General features: G+C 34.9%; 1 protein-coding gene across 2 annotated transcripts in view; it reads right to left on the bottom strand.

Moving 5' to 3' along the window:
• The window catches only part of Drep2 (DNA fragmentation factor-related protein 2), a 39,036-nt gene that overhangs the window by 6,465 nt on the left and 10,899 nt on the right, over positions 1–21,672 (bottom strand). The window lies entirely within an intron of this gene.

Below are 21,672 nucleotides of genomic sequence, written 5' to 3'. Positions count from 1 at the left end.
AAAAAATCATATTGAGACAATATCATTTTTAACGACACATATCTAAAGTAAATCGTAAAATAGGTGTAAAAATTCATTGTTTCTTGAAAATAATTGATTTATTGAAAAGATGACTTTTTGTTTATCAAAATTAGTTTGCTTTGCTACACAATGGAATTTAATATCTATATATTTTTCAGAAATAGCTCATTAATTCTGATGCGTGGTTTATCTTAGGAAAGTTATCTAATTGATAAATCCACAAATTACAAAAAACAATTTATTCATTTAGATCTTTCGAAATTTTTCCTCCACATGAGTTTAAATGATATTCGACTATTTTTTCACATAATTCGCAAATTTTAACAACACTTCCAAAGGGATAAATTAAATGACCATTGTCCTTGACCCATATTGAAACATAATTAGGAAACAAGCTATCAATGCACTGATGACAATGTAAAAACTTTAAGAGACTTTTTACTGCAAATCCCGCTTCATAAATAATAAATTTCTTGCCAACTGCATACAAATTGGCAAAATCGGTCAATTTAAGGTAACAAGAATATTTTGTGTCTAAATTATATTTAATATTATTTGTAGTTTCATTTATTTGTTGTATGGCAGATGAACAATTGTTCAGTCAAACTGTTACTTAGACAATTTTTTTGTGCGACGCCTCTGGAAGGCCTGATGCATAGACATTTTCACCACGCCGCGCTGTGTGCCGGGAAGTCTGCGCACTTCACCGAAAAGACAACATGCGGCGGCAGTACTGATGCGAAACTCATTGAATGAACATCATGAAAACTTTTACTTGTTACTCTGTTCACGTTTTAGTTGTTGTAAAATACATATTATAAGTGAAGTGGTATTTTCATTAAATTTTACCACATAACTCAGTTGATCACATTCAACAATACATGGTCCATCGAGCGGATAGTTTACACCTATCATTTCAAGCGGCATCGGGGCAGATTCACACATCCAAGGTCAGGGGACTTCGGGAGTAGCAAACAACCATCGGCGAATGTGAGCAGAGAAAGGGGCTCCAGCGTAATCAAACAAGTGGAAGGAGTTGGCGCGCATTTCAACATCGTGGCCAGGCATTCGGCGGCATCAGTGCTCCACGTTCTTAAAATAGCACCAAGCAGAGACGGCGCAAGTCGGACTTCGGACGAGGGAATTCAGAATTCATCGCCTTCGAGTTTCAAGGCGGCTAGGCACAAAAAAGCGGTACGGAAGAAGTAAAGTGAGTACGTTCCTTTTTATTCTTCTCCATTTCATTTAAACGGGTTCTGTCTGTGTTTTGAGTATTACGTTGTTTTATTTGAATTATTTTACAAAGGTTTGATCACTCAAAATGTCGGTCGATTTGAATGATTTAATTCGTAAAAGAGGTATAGTTAAAGGGCGGTTGACAAGATTTGATTCATTTCTCACGTCAATAACAGAAGATTTACTGGGTCAATTACCGGCACGTATAAAAAAGTGTAGGGAATGCTGGGATGAATTTGACGAGTTACAAACTAGTATTGAACAATTGGATAATTCTCCGGAGCAGGAAAGTGAGAGAGAAGCATTTGAAGATACATATTTCAAACTGATAACTATAGCTGAAAGTAAGTTAACGGTGAGCAATGTCTCGATAACAAATTCGAATGCACAAGGTAGTCAAAACATTGGCCAAACTAATCAAATAGATAAAAACGTAAAATTGCCAGTAATGGAAATTCCATCGTTCCAGGGGTCTTATAAAGAGTGGTTGGAGTTTCATGATACTTTCAAAGCGCTGATTCACACTAATGCAAATCTAACAGGCATTCAAAAATTCTATTATCTCAAAAATTCACTGAAAGGTGATGCAGCTGAAGTTATTCGGGCTTTGGAAGTATCTGAACAAAATTATGTGGAAGCATGGAAATTATTGAGAGATCGTTTTGAAAATAAAAAGCTCATTGCCTTAAGCCATATAGATTCGATCTATAATTTTCCTCAAATACAAAAGGAATCTTTTCAGCAATTAAGAAAACTGGTGGACGTGATAAATAGAGATACTAGATCTTTGAAATCTTTAGGTCAGCCTATTGACTCGTGGGACACTCTATTAATTTATATTTTAGAAAATAAATTAGATCCGACAACAAAACGAGAATGGCAAAAAAGTGTTCCCAGTAATGCATTTTCTAAAATGACAGAATTTCTAGGTTTTTTGGAAAAGAAGTGTCAACTTCTGGAGGCTATTGATTCAGGAAAAAACGAGCATAAATCATTAAATAAATTTATGGAAACAAAGGGTAAATTAGATAGACAACACGTATCTAGGTCATTTGTAACTGTAAGCAAACCTTGTGGTATTTGCAGGGAGAATCACTTCCTATTCTCTTGTAAAAAATTTCAGAATCTGAGTATGTCAGCAAAACGAGACGAAATTAAAAAATCCAATGCTTGTTGGAATTGCCTAAAATACGGCCATCGGGTTGAGCAATGTCCCGTTGGGGGATGCAAATTATGCGGAAAAAAGCACAATACTCTATTGCATAGCGGCGAGCAAGTACAAGGTAAATCGGTAGGTACATCTGCGGGGTTGGATCAGAATTCAATGCAATCGGTGAATGATCAACAGTCGGAAATACAAACGGTTTCACGAAATTATCAGTGTACAGCAACTGTTACTTCGACGGAAATTCTTTTATCAACAGCATTAGTACATATCGTAGATGGTCATGGTAATCTTCAAGAATGTAGGACATTACTTGATTCGGGTTCACAATCTAACTTTATGACAAAAGAATTGTGGGAACGACTACAACTTCCTACACAAAAAATCAGGATTCCAGTGGCGGGTATCGGGCATAGTGTTACAAATATCACAAATTCGGTAAAAACTACAGTTCATTCCAAGTTCAATAACTTCAAATTTGAATCAAGTTTTCTTTTAATTGATAAAATTTCGGGAAATTTGCCATCGTTAGACATCGACTCAACTTGCTTCAAAATTCCTCCAAATGTCACTCTGGCAGATTTTGAGTTTAGTAAACCTAGTAAGGTGGATCTTTTATTAGGTGCTTCAATATTTTGGGATTTAATTTGTGTTGGGCAAATAAAATTGGGTAAAAATCAACCGGTTATTCAAAAAACTAAGTTGGGCTGGGTAATTTCGGGACCAGTCCTCGGTTTCTCGGAAGTACGGAGTAATACGGTAACATGTAATTTATCATCGAATGTACAGATACAAAAACAACTCGAGAAGTTTTGGGAGGTGGAAGAGTACCAACAAAAAAAACCATTGTCAAGGGAAGAGCTTAACTGTGAAAAAATCTTTAGGGAAACAACAACAAGGGATGAAAGGGGAAGATTTATTGTAAACTTGCCTTTAAGAGACAATGTTTCGAAATTGGGTGACTCATTTGGTATAGCTCTAAAAAGATTTCGACAGCTAGAAAATAAGTTGAACAAGGATGATTATATGAAAACTCAATATCATGCTTTTATTAAGGAATATATCGAATTGGGTCATATGACATGTTTAGGAATTTCAGAAGAGTTCGGAAAAAGCTCTGAAAACGGTTATCCACTTTACTATTTGCCACACCATGGAATTTTCAAAGAGACTTCATTGACAACAAAGTGCAGGGTGGTGTTTGATGGGTCTGCATGCACGGACACCGGTATTTCTTTGAATGACGTTTTGATGGTTGGGCCTAAATTACAAGATAATCTTTTCAACATTTTACTTCGTTTTCGTAAACATGCTATAGTCATAGCAGGAGACGTTGAAAAAATGTACCGGCAGGTGTACATTAAAGAAGAACATCGTGACCTTCAGAGGATATGTTGGAGGTTTTCTCCAGATCAGCCGATAAATATTTATCGACTCAATACCGTCACTTATGGGACGGCACCGGCATCATTTCTAGCGGTTAGGTGTTTGCAACAAATGGGCCTTGATAATAAAGAAAGTTCTCCCATGGCTAGTCAGGCCATATTGAACAACTTTTACATGGACGATTTGCTATTAAGCACGGAATCAGTCAATGAAGCCAAAATGCTGAAGGTTCAAATTAGCAAAATTCTGAAAGAAGCTGGATTCATTTTAAGAAAATGGACTTCAAATCATACGGAAGTTCTCAACGATGAAGAGGACAGAGCGGAAATAGAACATTATTTGTCAGACGATAAAACTACGAAGGCTTTAGGGTTGTTGTGGAATTCGGAACGGGATATTTTACAGTATAAAATATCGATTGATGATTCTCAAACTAGAGCGACAAAACGAACAGTTTTATCCGTTACAGCGCAAATATTTGATCCTTTAGGGCTTGTAGGACCTGCAATCATAAGGGCTAAGTTAATAATGCAAGAGCTTTGGAAAATGAAATTAGGTTGGGATGAGTCACTTCCCCTTGATCTACACACGTCATGGGTTAGGTTTAAACAAGGTATAAAGAAATTGGATGAATTGGAAATAACACGTCAAACTATTTGTACGAATCCTACAGAAATTCAATTGCACTGTTTTTCAGATGCGTCTGAACTTGCATACGGGTCAGTGATTTATATTAAATCCACTAATCAAAATGGGTCCCAGGTGAAATTGATTTGCGCCAAGTCAAGGGTAGCTCCCGTGAAAACGCTAAACTTGCCACGGTTGGAATTATGTGCTGCTTTGTTAACAGCCAAGTTGGCACGCGAAGTTTTGGATTCTTTAAAAATAAGGTTTGACAAGGTTCAATTTTGGAGCGATTCTACTATCGTGTTATCATGGTTAAGTGAAGAACCATACCATTGGAAAACTTTCGTGGCAAATCGGGTAGCTGAAATTCAGCAATTAACTCAGGGACATCAATGGCATCATATATCGTCTCAGGACAACCCAGCTGATATCATATCACGAGGGGTAGACTCAGAAGTCTTGAAATCGTGCAGCTTATGGTGGAATGGGCCGATATGGTTGGTAAATGACGAACAGTCATGGCCAATTTCTAGGTTCAAGGTGCCCGTAGATATTCCAGAAGTAAAGGTTATTCGGCAAGCGTTTAGTGTTAGTATTGAAACAGACTTATTTCAGAGGTTTTCTAGTCTTACGAAATTACAAAGGGTTGTAGCGTATTGTATAAGGTTTACTCGGAATTGTAAATCTTCCTCATCAACCAGGTTTTCAGGACATTTAACTGTGGAGGAAATGCAAAATTCTCTTAAAGCATTAATTCGGCTAGCTCAACAGCAAGGTTTCGAAAAGGAAATGTATGTGTTACGCAAGTCCAAACCAATACCGAATTCAAGCAAAATTTTAGCTTTCAATCCATTTTTGGATGACATGGGTCTCATAAGAGTAGGCGGCCGACTACGCAACGCAGATATTTCCTACGATCAAAGACATCCGATTTTATTACCAAAAAATCATTCTTTTACAAAACTTATCATTTTACACGAGCATTACAAACACTTGCATGCTGGATCCCAAGCTTTATTGGCCAACGTTCGTTTAAAATATTGGATTTTGTCTGGACGAAGCACTATAAAACGCGTTTTACATGAGTGTGTCACTTGTTTTAGGGTTCGACCAGTAGTTTTTAAACATATAATGGGCGATTTGCCAAAATCTCGTATAACACCCAGTCGACCCTTCACTAATTGCGGAATAGATTATGCTGGTCCTTTTGGAATTAAAGCTAATAAGTTGAGGGGACACAAGGTCCTTAAGGGGTATTTGTGCGTTTTTGTTTGTTTCGCCACAAAGGCAGTTCATTTGGAGTTGGCTAATGATTTGACTACAGAAGCATTTATGAACTGCTTTAAAAGGTTCACTGCTAGACGGGGTATATCACAAAATATTTACTCTGATAACGGGACAAATTTTGTGGGCGCTTGTAATGAACTAAAGGCACTTTATGGATTTCTTCAAAATCCTTCAACGCAGTCAAAATTTTCAGACTATTTTACTGAAACATCAATTAATTGGCATTTTATCCCTGCACATTCTCCACACTTTGGTGGTCTGTGGGAGTCAGCAGTAAAGTCTGCAAAATTCCATCTAAAACGAATTATGGGAAATAATAATTTCACCTATGATGAATTTAACACTGTCATAACACAGGTAGAAGCTTGTTTAAATTCCCGTCCACTTATCCCTCTATCCGAGGATCCTGATGACCTAAACATACTCACACCTGGGCACTTCTTAATTGGCTCATCTTTGTCCGCTCTACCGCAAGAAGATATGAGTCTACTAAACGTTAGCAAACTCAAGCGATATCACCAACTGACTCAAATGGTACAGCACTTCTGGGTTAAGTGGTCCAAGGACTATTTATCGCAACTTCAGCAGAGGAGCAAGTGGCGTGCTTCTTCCTCCAAAAGCATTCTTCTGCCTGGTACCATGGTAATCCTAAAGGAGGATCACCTACCTCCACTGAAATGGCAGCTGGGACGCGTTGTACAAGTGCATCCTGGCGATGATGGAGTGGTGCGTGTAGTATCGATTTTGACTTCTAAAGGAGTGTTTAAACGTGCTGCTTCGAAGGTTTGTGTTTTACCGATAGAACTCCCGGACTAGTTTGTAAAGTGATGTTTACTGTTGTACTTTTAGCTGCGGAAACCTCCTTTGCAATATTTTGATTTTTTTAATGTTTTGTTATTGGTTGAAAGGTAAACTCTTTCAAGGGAGGCGGCATGTTCAGTCAAACTGTTACTTAGACAATTTTTTTGTGCGACGCCTCTGGAAGGCCTGATGCATAGACATTTTCACCACGCCGCGCTGTGTGCCGGGAAGTCTGCGCACTTCACCGAAAAGACAACATGCGGCGGCAGTACTGATGCGAAACTCATTGAATGAACATCATGAAAACTTTTACTTGTTACTCTGTTCACGTTTTAGTTGTTGTAAAATACATATTATAAGTGAAGTGGTATTTTCATTAAATTTTACCACATAACTCAGTTGATCACATTCAACAATACAACAATTTAAAATCGATATTTGTTGGAAAGGTATGAAATTTCCACTAAAACTGTCCCTCAATTCCAAATGGCTCACAATATTTCTTTATATACTTTTGAAGTGTTTCGCGGTTTAAGGTTCAATTTGTACATCCGAAGATATTAAATAAATTAAATAATAAATTAGAATTAATGGGGTCTTTATGTAGTAAACATTTACTCAACCTTATTCTTGAAATAGACTATGAAACTTGTAATAGACTTTTAAGGAAACAAGCGGATGAATTCTTAACTCATCACTTCACTTGTCAACATTTTTACAATACTAGTTTTATTATATCACCAAAGCAATAAAAACATATGAAAGAGAATTATACAGAGTGTTCATGTACTACAAAGCTTCCCCCTTTTCAAAGTCATCACTCCTGTGATGAAACATCCTTATATTGGAAAAATTATCTGACTCTGGTCGAAATTCACGAAGGCTACCATTGCATCGCTGAAATGTTGCAAATTAAGTCGGCACCACTGCCAACTCCGTTATTACTGATGCTACGAATTCAGTTAAATGGGCAAACTAGTAACATCCTTATGCCTTTTCGATGCCGAAAAAAAAATTGACAGCTCCGTTTTTAAAACATTTCAGAAAATAATATTTTCTCAAATACCCTATATTTTATCATGCTTTTCAATTCGTGAAAACATTCTCAAGAACAAAGCGCATATCATAATTCTTGCTAAAGTTGAAAATGAACGACTTATGTGGAAATATTTATTTATTTCACTAGAATGCTATCTCCTTCTTTCAGTTCGGGTGGTTTCAATTCTCTATTTTTACTGGCTTGATTTTGAACCCTCTCCTTGAATTCCATTTATTGTCCTGGCGTTTTTTTTTGGTATTTCCCTTATTTGTTCATTCAAACCTAATACTTTATCTGCTTGTAAAACTAAAAATTCAAAATGTGACTGATTATGAAGCCTCACAGCTGCCTCGAGACATTTCTTCTAACCACCAGGAAAATCCTCATAACATTTCATGAATAACTTTACATCTCTTACAGACCTTCTGCAATTCCATCTCCTCCAGGTTGATATGTTTAATTGTTTTTCCTCTCTCATTTGCCATTCATGAAATTCTCCAGATGTAAATAATTTTTCACAATCAGTTACTATATTTGATATTTCATTCAGAAATGGTAAATTAGCTGAATATTGTTTTACAGATTTACTGTTTTCCTTCATTTCTTTTGCTGAGATATATCTTGTTCGTTGTCTCTTCAACAATGGTAATGAATTATTTGGTTGTTTTATTAAGTCAGACTTCGTTTGTATTTTAGTAAAATCAACATGTTTGGTTTCATATGAATTTTTAGAACATTTAGTGATATGAATGAAGTTAGGTTTTGGTGAGTATTTGAACACTGCATGGGGAAAATAAACAGGCAGAAGTTCACAAATAAAACCATTGCCATTTTCTCCGACAGCCAGGCGGCAATTAAGGCGTTCAGCTCATTCCAAGTCTTCTCAAGACTGGTGGAAAGCTGTCTGAGCGCACTCAAAGAGCTAAGTACCCAAAATAGGGTTAGTCTAGCTTGGGTACGCGGACATGAGGGTCACAAGGGCAATGAGGAGGCCGATGTTCTAGCCCGTGAAGGCGCATTCAAGGCTATGATCGGCCCAGAATCCTTCTGCGGGGTAGCGAAAGCATGTATAAAGACATCCATAAATCCATGGATGCAAGCAGAATCGATAGATTGGTGGAATAAGCTCCTAGAAATGAGGCAGGTGAAAGAGTTCATGAAGAAACCATCGCCCAGGTTCACGAAAGACCTGCTAAACCATAACCGTGAGGTTGTAAGGGCAGTAGTGGGTTTTCTAACGGGGCATAGCCGATTCAGGAAACATATGAGCAATATGGATCTGGCAGAAAAAACCCAATGCAGGTTCTGTCAAGAAGAGGAAGAAACCGCACTGCATGTGCTCTGTGAATGCGAAGCCATAGCAAGGCTGAGACACGCAAGATGCGGGAAAAAAACCAGAGGCTGCCAGCTATATGAAGGGGCCACTGTCAAGGCAATGGAGTCTCATCAAAGAGATCAAGCTAGACAATGAGCTATAACAATCAAGGATCATCACAATAAATCTGAATAGGTTGGGCTAGCTCCCCGACAATCTAAGTATTTGAATTTTGCTATTTGCACGTCTTACAAGTTTTTGTATAATATTTAATATCCTCAGTCATGTTTTTCCATATGAATCTAGCTTTGATTTTGTTATAGGTTTTATAATAGCCATCATGACCTCCTGAAGTAGCATCGTCGTGATACAGTTTTCGAATTTCGTTTATTATTTGTTTGCTTTCAACTTGATATCTGCCATCTTCCACTTTTTACAAATCTTGAGTAATCAAATTACACCAAAAAGAGTCTTGAATATTGATGGTAGTTTCAATACATAATCTTGATATGGCATCAGCATCTTTAAGTTCTTTTCCATTTTTATAATTTACCTCTATATCGAAACATGTTGCCAATCTATCTCTCAGATCTCCAGTGGATAAAATTGGGTTGAAACACGGTGGTCGGTATGGACTTTGAAATTTCGTTCTTCTACATAGGTGGAAAATGTTTCATGGACTTTGAAATTTCGTCCTTCTAGAAAGGTGGGAAAATGTTTCACTGCTTTTACCACCGCCAAGCATTCTTTCTCTGTTACTGGATAATTCATTACACGTTTTAAAAAAGTATTAGAGTAATAGCTAATGACTCTTAGTTGTCTATTCTTTATTTCTTTTGGACCTCTTTGATAGAGAATTGCCCCACAGCCATAATATGAAGCATATTCCGATAATTCATATTTCAAATGAGGATTTGGGATTCTCAAAATCGGTTCTGATACATTTTTTGTTTTTACATTTTAGTTCTTCCAAAGGACGTGTAATTTTGCTATAATTTGATATTAAACTAAAATGACTGGTGAGGCCAGTTAAACATTGTAATGATTTGATGTCATAAGGTCTTTTCATATTTTTCACCTTTTCAGTGATTTCATTTCTCATCTTCATATTTCCATCGATTTCTCTAGCTAGAAAACTCACTTGCACACAAAAAGAACATTTCTTTAAGTTTATTTTGAAGTTATTTTCATCAAATATTCACAAAATTTTTAAAGTAATAATTTCATATATCTCCAAAGTGTAACTTGAGCTCCACAAATATATCATCAATATTTGCTACTACATTTCCGTCCAATAAATCACCAAGAACATCCTGAATGACTCTGAAATTTTGCACTTGAATTCTTCCATCCGAATGGTAACCTGAGAAATTCATAATGCCCCTCTTCCGTTATAAGTGCTGTAAACGTTCTGCTATTTTCTATAATGCTTATATTCCAAAATGCATCTTTCAAATCTATTTCAGTGAAATATTTACAACCACCAACTTTTTCAATTGAATCATTGATCATTGGAAATGGAAAAGGATCTAACAGACTCCTTTTTATTGAGTTGACTTATACTTATGATAATCCATAACGTAACACTTATGAAATTTTCATTAGATGGTTTTATAAAATTTTCAGAGAAAATCTTGAAATAAAGTGTTAAAGTGAATAAACCAATATTTTCAGGGTATATTTTATTGAACTGATTGAATTATGCGATCATTGCCTACAGTAACTTCAAGTTTTCCTCAAACTTCTGGAGGTTGTATGACACGTGAAAGCCTTAATGGAAATAGAGGGTGAGGATATTATAAAATTTTAGGCATTACGCGCTTTACAACAGGTCTAGAGTAGTTTTTTTTGTTATTGTTCAATGGTACACGAAAATTCGTAGATTTGCCACAATTCAACCTATTCTTTATTTCTTACCGTTTAGGCATGCACTCGATTTTGAAAAGCCCTGTATATACGTGGACTATTCAAAACATAAGGTGAATATTCATACATACATACATTCGATAAGCGATTAATAATTTTTTTATGTCGGTACACTCGCCTCGAACATATGTTCAAAGTTTCAGCTGTTTAGCATGTTTTCTGCTATCGAAAAAAAGTGGATCAAAGAATTTGCCTCAAATTTTGTGTAAAAAATGGAATTGAGTGCTGAAAACACTTGAAATGTTGACAGTGGTGTACGGTGACAGTACTCTGAGTCAGAAAAATGTTTACAAGTGGCACAAACTTTTCACAGGGGGTCGAGAAGATGTGAATGACGATGCTCGCCCTGGACGCCCCAACAACGGATAATAATGTTGAGAAAGTGAAGAAAATTGTTACATATGCCAAGCAATTATTTCGGAAATGAAGTGTGTGACAGCGAAGTTCGTTCCAAAATTACCGAATTTTGACCAAAAAAAAAACCGTCGCATGAGCAAGCTCAGGAATTGTTAAATGACGTCAACGGCGATCCAGATCTGCTCAATAGGGTTATAACTGGTGACGAATCATGGGTATATGGTTATGATATCGAAACCATTCGTCCCAATGGAAGAACCCAGGAGAGCCAAGACCAAAAAAAGCACGCCAAGTTCGATCAAATGTCAAGGTTTTCACTGTTTTTACCGTGGCGTAGTGCATCAGAAGTTTTTGTGATATGGTCGAACAGTCATAAGGAGTATTATCTTGAATTTATGCGCCGCTTGCGAAAAGCAATACCAAGAAAACTTATTGTAATCACGTTAACGCACCTACTCACTCGTCATTGTATGTTCGTAATTTTTTGGAAAAAAACAACACCGTTAACATGCTTCAGCACCCGTATTCTCCGAAGCTCTCTCAGCGAGAGAGCTTCGAGGAATTGAAAAACCGTTGACATGAGTGTATTATATCTGAGGGGACCACTTTGAAGGGGACAAAATAGAAATTGATGAATTAATGATTATTTTTTTGAAACATATATATATATATATATATATATATATATATATATATATATATATATATATATATATATATATATATATATATATATATATATATAAATATAAAGTGGATAATCTTTGCGACTGTAGAAATGTACAGCAAAATGGATTAACGGGGTCTCTCAGTCAAAAAATCAAATCTCTGTTCTACTTTGCCAAGCTTTCGCTTCTAATGGGAAGCTTCTTCAGGGCCTATAATTTATTGAGTTTTTCGTTTTTTTGCCATCAAAAAACATTACAATTCATACTTACAGTAAAAAGGAGTTAAAAACAATGAATTGAATATATAAACTGACGGAGAAGATTGAACATGTGTAAGATTATTTTAGTTTGACAAATGTCATACCTTCACATAAATGTAATTTTTCAATGGGTATGATGATTTCATAATCTTTGACTTTAAGAAAGAGTTATTGATTGATACAATTTTCATTATTATCATGTTTTTGATATAGTTCCAGTAAGTTACTGTATATATTGCTGAGATTATCAATGCCAGTTTTCTTATTCATACAAACAGAAGACTTATTAATTTCAACCATTTCAAGAAAAAGGCGTTTAGAAATATTTTTTTCTGTATGTAAAACTTTGATATTAGAGTAATTTGGTTTATGTCCTGTTTCTATAGAATGTTGTGCTAATGCGCATGATTTTTTATTAAGCTTTATATCACTTCTATGTGAAGTTATTCTATCACTAAGAATTCTAGATGTTGTTCCAATATAATCCAAGTTACAGTTGTTACAAGGAATGTTATAAATCACGTCCGAACGCCTCAATACAGGTACTCCATGTTCTTTAGGTAAATTTGCCTGTATTTGGTTTACATCAGGTACTATTCTTTGTGTTGGATCTTCTCTAGGTTTACTGTTTCTAGGAGTGTGTATTGATTTGTTTAATATATTGAATGTTAGGTCTTGTTGTGTCTTGATTTGTACTTGTTCCTCGATAAGTGATTTATGACTGTAAAATTTTCCCAAATGTTCATACGGTTTCCCTTATTGACTTGTTTTATGAGTTTTATGTTCTCTGGTGGGAGAAATTATGTTTGTTTTGTATGGTGTGTGTTGCGAGGTTTGATTTATATACTATTGAGTTTATGTATGCCTGTTTGTGCTTGTCGTACCTTTGGATCAATTTTTTCTTGGTTTGGCCGATATAGACTTTGTTGCAGTCCGAGCATTGTATGCTGTATACCCCGTTTTGGTTTTTGTCTTCTTATTTTTCATAACTGTTTATTTTTTATGTTACTTTCGTGTTTGGCTTGTATTTCATGTTGATGTTCAATGGTTTGCCCCTATAAACTTTTTCTTTTCTCCTGAGGTAACAGGTTACAAAAGTACTACAAGTGGTAAGGCGCAGTAACAAGTCCTCATAATGCCATCTGAGATGAAGGCGAAACGTCGACCTTTCAAAGAATACACAACGATATAAACCTAGGTAGCCCTATTTATTCATTATGAAATTCTCTATAAAAAAATCCCCTTATTTTTTTGAAGAGGTATTTGTTCAAAATTCGGATTCAGTCTCATAATAATGTATATCACGACATAAGTATGTGAAATATTAGATCTCTTTTTTATATTAGTTGGTTTTTTTCCCGATTTCGATATAAATGATCCTAAACCTATTTGTTGTTATTTATTCGTGGAAGGCGACAATGACAACCAACTCAAAAACCATATTTCTAGAATAATAATATAAATAGGCCTTATGAAGAGATCACAAGAAAAAACACTTCCAGTACTTCACATCTGTAGTGACTTAAAAAAAAACACAAGACATTTTCACAGATAAATTATGGGTGAATGAAAAATGGTTGTATAACATATTATCTTATTATTCATATTTTGGAAATATTGCATCTGTTTATATCTATCTATTTCATTAAATGAATTCTGATTGAAAATGATAACCTCTACCTGATGATAATAATTTCACGATAAACAATAAACGTAATAATTCAGTTCATTTGCTCACTTTCTCTACTTAGCCTTGGGCGTAAGTAAAGAATATTAAAATTTAAATTTCGAACATTTGAGAAATGAAAAACAAACAGGAGATTATTCTATTGAGAATTTCATAATAAACAAAGTATCTCATCTTATCGACTTATCATTGATAGTTAAGGAAGTTATTAATTTTTTTAAAATTTTGATATCAAAAGTTTGGATTTGCTTGGACATTCCAGATTTTGTGAAATGAACGTCTATCAAAAACTTCAGCCGACTGGAATTCAATTAGCAGATGACATCTGACAGACCCGAATTAATGAATCAATAATAAGAAAATAATAATAACAAGTGTACTGAAATGTATCGCACATCTTGAAAGTTGGAAAATGTTTCAATTGTATAGATTCAGTTTTTATTACATTGAATAAATATGTACATTCTAAATCAACAAAATAATTGGACATTATCAAGGCGTTAGCATGACAATAGGGACTGAATACCTCCTTCTTTGAAAGTGTATCAAATTCTCATTTAATAGCAGTTCGATAGACAGGCATTAGTGGACCTTTTTGGTTCCTATTTTATGTTTAACTTATAAGTTGTTGCGTATATTAAAACTTAATACATTATGTACCTACTCATACATAATGCATGAGACTGATTATATATTTCTACTGATTAGGTGTATAACTGGGAGCTAACCAAACTGAGATTTTCATTTCATTTTCGAATAAAATTGAGAACATAAGGAATTTTGCATCACTTCAACTTAAAACTGTAGAAGGTTTATCAGAAATCAAACAGATACTTCATATTGAATACCTGTATAACTCGAGTTCGTTTCCTTGAATTGAATACAAACATTAACCTAACCGCTAGAGAAAATACGCTCTTTGTTTTTCACATTCAAATTTCAAGTATATACTGTGTGAGTTTTATTTGAAATATATATTATTTTTCAAAAAGATACGATTGGTGGCACTCTTATCTCGGAACCTAACTTACACACTTAAAATCCTTCGGCAAATTATTCGAAATCATGTTAAATTTGGCGAATGCGTCGATGAAGAGGATCACCGCCAAGAAGTCAATTCGAAAAGTGAAATAGTTTTTTCTTTGACTATTGGAATTAGTGTCAACTATGTGATCGTTTCTTGTTGGGTAAGAACGTAAAATAGGTATCTCGAATGATCTCACACCTTCACACCAATCAGAGTTGACTGTTGAAGAGCAAATTAATATTTCATTAGTTCGGACTTCCATTGTCTAATCCTAATATACAGGGTGTCCCTGGACTTCCTCTTTTCCTCTCGGGAATGTATAGATGGGGTCAAAATATCACCAGTACTTCATATAACTTTTTTTCCTAAAATCCTTCGTTACCAAGTAACGGGCCCTCGAAGTTACAAAATGAAAAAGTTTTTTCTTTGATAACTTTTCAAGTGAATATTCAAAATCATCCAAATTTTGGTAATTGACTAAACAAATGAATTCCTTCGATGAGCTTTCATGCAGGAGTCAGTTGTTTTGCTACAAAGTCAGGAACGGACTACCCCGATGGTCCACACCCCAAAACTTTGAAATGACAGATATTTTTCAACAAATTAAGGTTACTTGGACAATTTTATGAATAAAAGTACTCGTGTGGAAAGTCGATCGAAGCAACGAGTCTTGATAAAAATGTAGTTTCACTCGACGACATCAAACCCGCTCGTCCACCATTATTTGAAATGAATAATTATCAAAGCAGAAATAATAATGATAACGTTAATTCAACAACATTTATAACAGGAATAATACAAAGTGTGCTAAAATGAAGTCGTAAACAAAAAGTACAGTACCTATATGGAAGTTTAAGTCACAATTGTGATAGCAGATATTTTTTCAAAAGAAATATCAAGTTCTGTAGATTCGTGGTGTTTTTAAACTAACAAGCTACTCTACTATGAAATATCGAATTCATTCCATTTTTGTATGTACATAATACGTGTGGAATAATCACGTTTCGTGTTGATCAGTTATCTGAATCTCATGAAACTCAACATTCGAATGTTTCAAATTCTTCTTCACAGCTAAACTGTTGAGGAGTTTCACTGATAATTATAATTTTATGGGAGAAATTCTTTAACACGAATCTAAATTTAGCTGAAAAAACGCACATCGGAAAAAATATTTACTATACTAATAAAAAGCAAACGAATGAACTACAAAAACGGCTGCACAGATGTTGACAAAAAACCTTTTAGAAAGTTTTGATAAAAAATGAGAAACTGGAATGCGATTTTGTTTTGTTGAGTGGTGCGTTGTCATATGACTATCATTGTATTGTCAATATTCTATAGGATATTTTGAATTTTTTTGATATGGCCGAACAGTTTACATTCAATGAATATGCAGATATGCATGTATTTTATGGACGAGCATTTTTTAATGCTGCAGAAGCTCGTCGTCTGTATTCCGAGCATTTTCCCAATCGAACGGTACCGTCAAGAGAAACATTCGAGCGTGTCGATCGCAGCTTGAGGGAGACAGGTATGTAATAATTGATAATTAATTTGAGCACATTGTTTTATTTCGATATTATTGTAGGTACAGTTTTGCCAAAACGAGGTGGTTAGGGCGCTCCTAGGACTGTACGTACCGTTGTATTGGAGGAAAATATTTTGGAAGCCGTCGCTGATGATCCTTCAATGAGCATCAGAAATCTATCAGAACAGTTCCATACATCCAAGTCCACTATTCATAGAATAATTAGGGAACAACTGCTCCACCCATTTCACATCCAGAAGGTACATGCCATGACACCTCAAGATTTTCCAGCACGACTGGAATATGCCAATTGGTTCATGGATAGGCAAAGAGAGGATATGACTTTTATTAATCGAGTTTTATTCACTGATGAAGCAGGTTTCAGTAGAGATGGAGTTATCAACTCTCATAATCTCCATATATGGGCCGAAGAAAATCCCCATGGGATATTGCAAACCAAACACCAACGGAAATTCAACGTGAATGTTTGGGCTGGTATCATAGGAAACCATCTTATAGGACCATTCGTTCTACAGGACCGATTGAATGGAGAACGTTATTTGGAGTTCATTCAGAACGATTTGAATGGACTTTTGGAGCATGTTCCATTGCAAACCCGAAGAGATATGTGGTTGATGCATGATGGCGCTCCTCCTCATTTTAGTTTGATTGTGCGTGACCATCTGAACCATATTTTCCACAATAGATGGATTGGTAGAGGTGGGCCATATTCATGGCCATCGCGGTCTCCGGATTTAAATCCATTGGATTTCTTTCTGTGAAGCCATACGAAACGACCCTGGAATGCTATTTCAAGTACAGAGAGGGTGTCTTCGCAGACTAAGAAAATGTATAGAGAGAGAAGGTGGTCATATCGAGCAGTTTCTGTAGCGGATTTTTCATTTCTGTTTGCTCTTGAGGCTCTTGAGTTTCGTTAGTTAAACGTGTTTGCATTATAAAAATTCGTTATGAACATTTTACGTATCATTTCCATTTTCCTTAAAAACTAATATTTTCGAATAATGGTAGACATCTCAGGATAAATGTTGTTGAATTAACATTATCATTATTATTTCTGCTTTGATAATTATTCATTTCAAATAATGGTGGACGAGCGGGTTTGATGTCGTCGAGTGAAACTACATTTTTATCAAGACTCGTTGCTCCGATCGACTTTCCACACGAGTACTTTTATTCATAAAATTGTCCAAGTAACCTTAATTTGTTGAAAAATATCTGTCATTTCAAAGTTTTGGGGTGTGGACCATCGGGGGTAGTCCGTTCCTGACTTTGTAGCAAAACAACTGACTCCTGCATGAAAGCTCATCGAAGGAATTCATTTGTTTAGTCAATTACCAAAATTTGGATGATTTTGAATATTCACTTGAAAAGTTATCAAAGAAAAACATTTTTCATTTTGTAACTTCGAGGGCCCGTTACTTGGTAACGAAGGATTTTAGGAAAAAAAGTTATATGAAGTACTGGTGATATTTTGACCCCATCTATACATTCCCGAGAGGAAAAGAGGAAGTCCAGGGACACCCTGTATAAAAATGGATGTTTGTTGGTTGGTTAGTTGGTTGGTTGGTTGGTTGGTAAGTGATAAACTTCTACATCGCTCAACCAATCGTGATGAAACTTGACATGTATAAGTAATTTTTCATAGAGAAGGTTTTTAGGCTATCGATTTTTCTGTAACTCGCCACTAGATGGCGCTGTAGAACAATTTTTTGAAAGCACTTTTCAATAACGCAGCGCACGCTTAAGTTCGTTGATTCTGATTCTGTCAAAACATTGGAACAGCAGCGATACAGCAAAACATAGTACTAGTATGATATAAAATGATTCGAAATCCCTGAAATAATCAATGAAATTACATGAATAGCTGAAAATAACAATTATATTAATGGAAACAATCCTGAAATGAAAAAACAATTAGGACGTTTCAACTGTTAGTATCCACAATCGTCTATCTATTCCCTCTCTCCGCTTTACCAGTTTAGCGGGAACTGGCCGTTTGGCGGGAGTTTGCCGTTTTCCGCTTGTTTATGGGTTTCCATATGTTCCTACATATTCCTACGTTAGCTTTAGTCTAGTTCACATGTACTAATTTCTTCTAAAAATTTTATATAGTCTCCGAAAATTACGAGTTTTTTCCAACACCAAAACCAAACCTCGACACGTGTTTCGATCACCAAGTCATCATCTTCAAGAGGAAGATCAAACTGAAGTTGGATCTTCCTCTTGACAATGATGCTGCTGATGGCTTGATCGGTCGATTACATACAATCGATCAAAATGAAGACGACATTGATAATTATCAAGATTATCCAATGGGTGTTGAAGAATACCGCCAACCAATATTGGAAGACGACAATGAGGAAGCTCAAGAAACATCAGGACAAGAGAAAATATCAGAAACCGAAGATGATGACCTGCCGGAACAAAAACGATCCAAAAGATTGCAAATGAGTAGTCAAACATAATTGGAAACATTTGTTAACTATACAAAATATGATTAAATAAGTTCAAAAATACTATTCATTCATTGGGAAAGAAAGTTTTTGGCTTTCTACTACTCCATCTGATACAAAAAAATGGATGAGAGAATTTTCCAGAGAAAGGAAGGAGGACTTTCTTTCAGTTTGTGTCTGAAAGTTACTTCTTTGCATGATCTACACATCCATGTATAGAGTTACTTATTTTCAAATTGATTACTTCCTTCCTTTCTTTGGAAGATTCTCTCATCCATTTTTTTTGTATCAGATGGAGTAGTAGAAAGCCAAAAACTTTCTTTCCCAAAAATTAATCACTCCTAAAAATATAACCCTTTCAATTCAACTATTCATTCAATTTTTGATTTTTTTAATACAATTCCTCATTATAACTTTATAAGATCCATTTGACTATATTTCTAAAAAACAATTGTAAATTAAATAGTTAGTAACAAAATCCTACTTCGTTTCAGCCAATAATGAAATTTAAAAATGAAATAAAAATAGTTGTGCATTGAAAAGACTTAGATTTTTTTTATAAACAATAATCAATAATTTGTTGAATAATAGTGTTAGAACTTGAATAAAAAGTTGAAATTGTTAATGAATTAAAAATAAACAAAAAAGACCTGAAGCATTATTGTCATATCTGCAATAGTTTAAGAGTTATTATAATTTAAAAAACAAAAGAGCGGATGAAAATGACAAGTTTCAAGGCATAATAATATTAAAAGCTATATAAAAAATAGAAAAAAAATACTACTACCTTTATTACATAATTAAGTATTGAAAAAATAAATGAAAAAAAATCATAAATTTATAACAAATTGTTTTTGAATAAACAAATGAAAAACGAAAAAAAAAAAGCATTTTCTTGAAATCTCAAACAACAATAGAATGTATGATTTTCAGAAAAAAGAGGATCTTTAATTTCAATACTTGGTAGCAATAAATAAATAAACGCATTTTAGCAACAAATAAATTTTTTCATGGAACCGTTTTTTATCTAAAAATCATAATTTCCATCAATAAGCATATTACGAAAAAAATTTTTTAGATTTACTCACAAAGAATGTATATGTTTAACAATTACTTTAACAATGGCAGTAAAAAAAAATAAGTAGCTTTTAATCGTTAGACATCGAAACAATCAAGATTAAAAAAAATATGTATTATTTTGTTTTCAATTTTTAATTGTTATTAAAAAAGTGAAAAATGAAAATTTTGTAATTCTTGCAACAGCGATCTATTCATTAGTCTATTGAGGATAACTTCACGAAGTGAACAAAATTCTAGGGTATCAGTTTGTTAATTATCAGGGTTTTTATGTAAACTTTCAGTTTCAAAAAAATTATTAATTGAAAAATGCATAATTAGTGCAAAAGTTGGGATGAAAATTTTCAAACGCGGATTACACGAATTACTAGAGCACCAGTTCAGGTATTGCGACCGTTACCACATCGCCTTTGAAAATGCCTACCGCAGCAGTAGACGAAACGTCAGGCATAAAAACCTGCAGACCACGGCCAGAAGACACGGAAAATAACCTTCATACAGTCATCTTAGATCGTGAAAGTTTACATTCTTCAAATGTAACACTACTAATTATTCAGGGCTGATCTGATTTCTGAAAATAAAAGAGTTCTACATAAACAAATGAAGTAGCTATCAAAAGAAATGTCACGAGACCCCCCTTACTATTTTAAAAAAAGTTGGTAGTGCCCTCTCAGCGACGAGTGATGCAACATTACGGTCTTTTTTACCAAAAAGTATTGAAAATGATGCTCTTCTACTCAAATTTTCTCGACCTTGATACTTGTCGCGTTCAGAAGTTATAGTTTTGGGTTTTTGAAAGTACAATTTGAAAATAAATTGCGGACGTAAATAGCCCTCCCCCTCCTGATCCTTCTTTGAGAAATCACGGTATTGGCCTGGCCTCTTATATGATTAATAACGGTCTTTTGTCATTACAGAATACAGTTGATGAATAACGATATACGATATTGAAACAACAACAAAATTCATCTAGATTTTTGAAGAATGATACACTAAATAATAATTGAATATTGGAATTGTTGTCCATTAACGGTCAGACAATGCCCTAATCTGCAAACAAAAGTTTTTGAACGTTATCTACTATTATTGGGGTTATCGACCCCAAGTCGGCAAGTCTTTTTCTTTAACGGCTCAATATTTTCAGGTCTGCTAAAATAAACTCCACCGCTTAAATAATCTCAGAGAAAATGCTCCAACGGTGTTGAGTCTGGTGATCTTGTTGGATATTCAATAGGTTCTCTTCTGCCAATCCATCAAGGTATTGCCGAACTGGACATTGTAAAGGCGCAGCATCCTGCTCCAACCAAATTCTGTGACCAGATATACCTTTTACAATATGAAAGCATACCGTTATAGTAGTAGCACAGTGCGTGCACCAAACGTATACCAAACCGCATGGAGTTCTGTCAATCAAGCAATTGTCAAAATGAAACTTACAATTAATCGGATGAATATGTTAATGTCAATTTTTGAGGAGCAGCACATTAGGTCTGGGAAATAATTCGAAATATGTTTAGGTGCTGTTCACCATCTAGCATTCTGTGGAAGAAGTATGACCTAATAATTCAAGAATTCATAATATCAACTCACGCATTCTGGGAATGTTACAGATTTGGAATCACTCAGTTAAGTTGAGTTTTCATACAAGGCCGAAATAGCACGGCGAAGTCTCAGAATAAGATCAATTAACAGTTTCGACGTAGCTAACATACATGGAAACGCTGACCATTGAAAAAGCACACAAAAAGCTCTAAGTCTGATTGCGATACGTTGACAGCAACTTTTTGGTAT

This window comes from Leptinotarsa decemlineata, unplaced genomic scaffold, assembly GCF_025532065.1.
Source record: "Leptinotarsa decemlineata unplaced genomic scaffold, Ldec_3_MD MMD2_tig00001019_RagTag_RagTag, whole genome shotgun sequence".
In the NCBI taxonomy this organism is placed as follows: Eukaryota; Metazoa; Arthropoda; class Insecta; order Coleoptera; family Chrysomelidae; genus Leptinotarsa; species Leptinotarsa decemlineata.
This window is presented reverse-complemented; position numbering and strand designations above follow the sequence as displayed.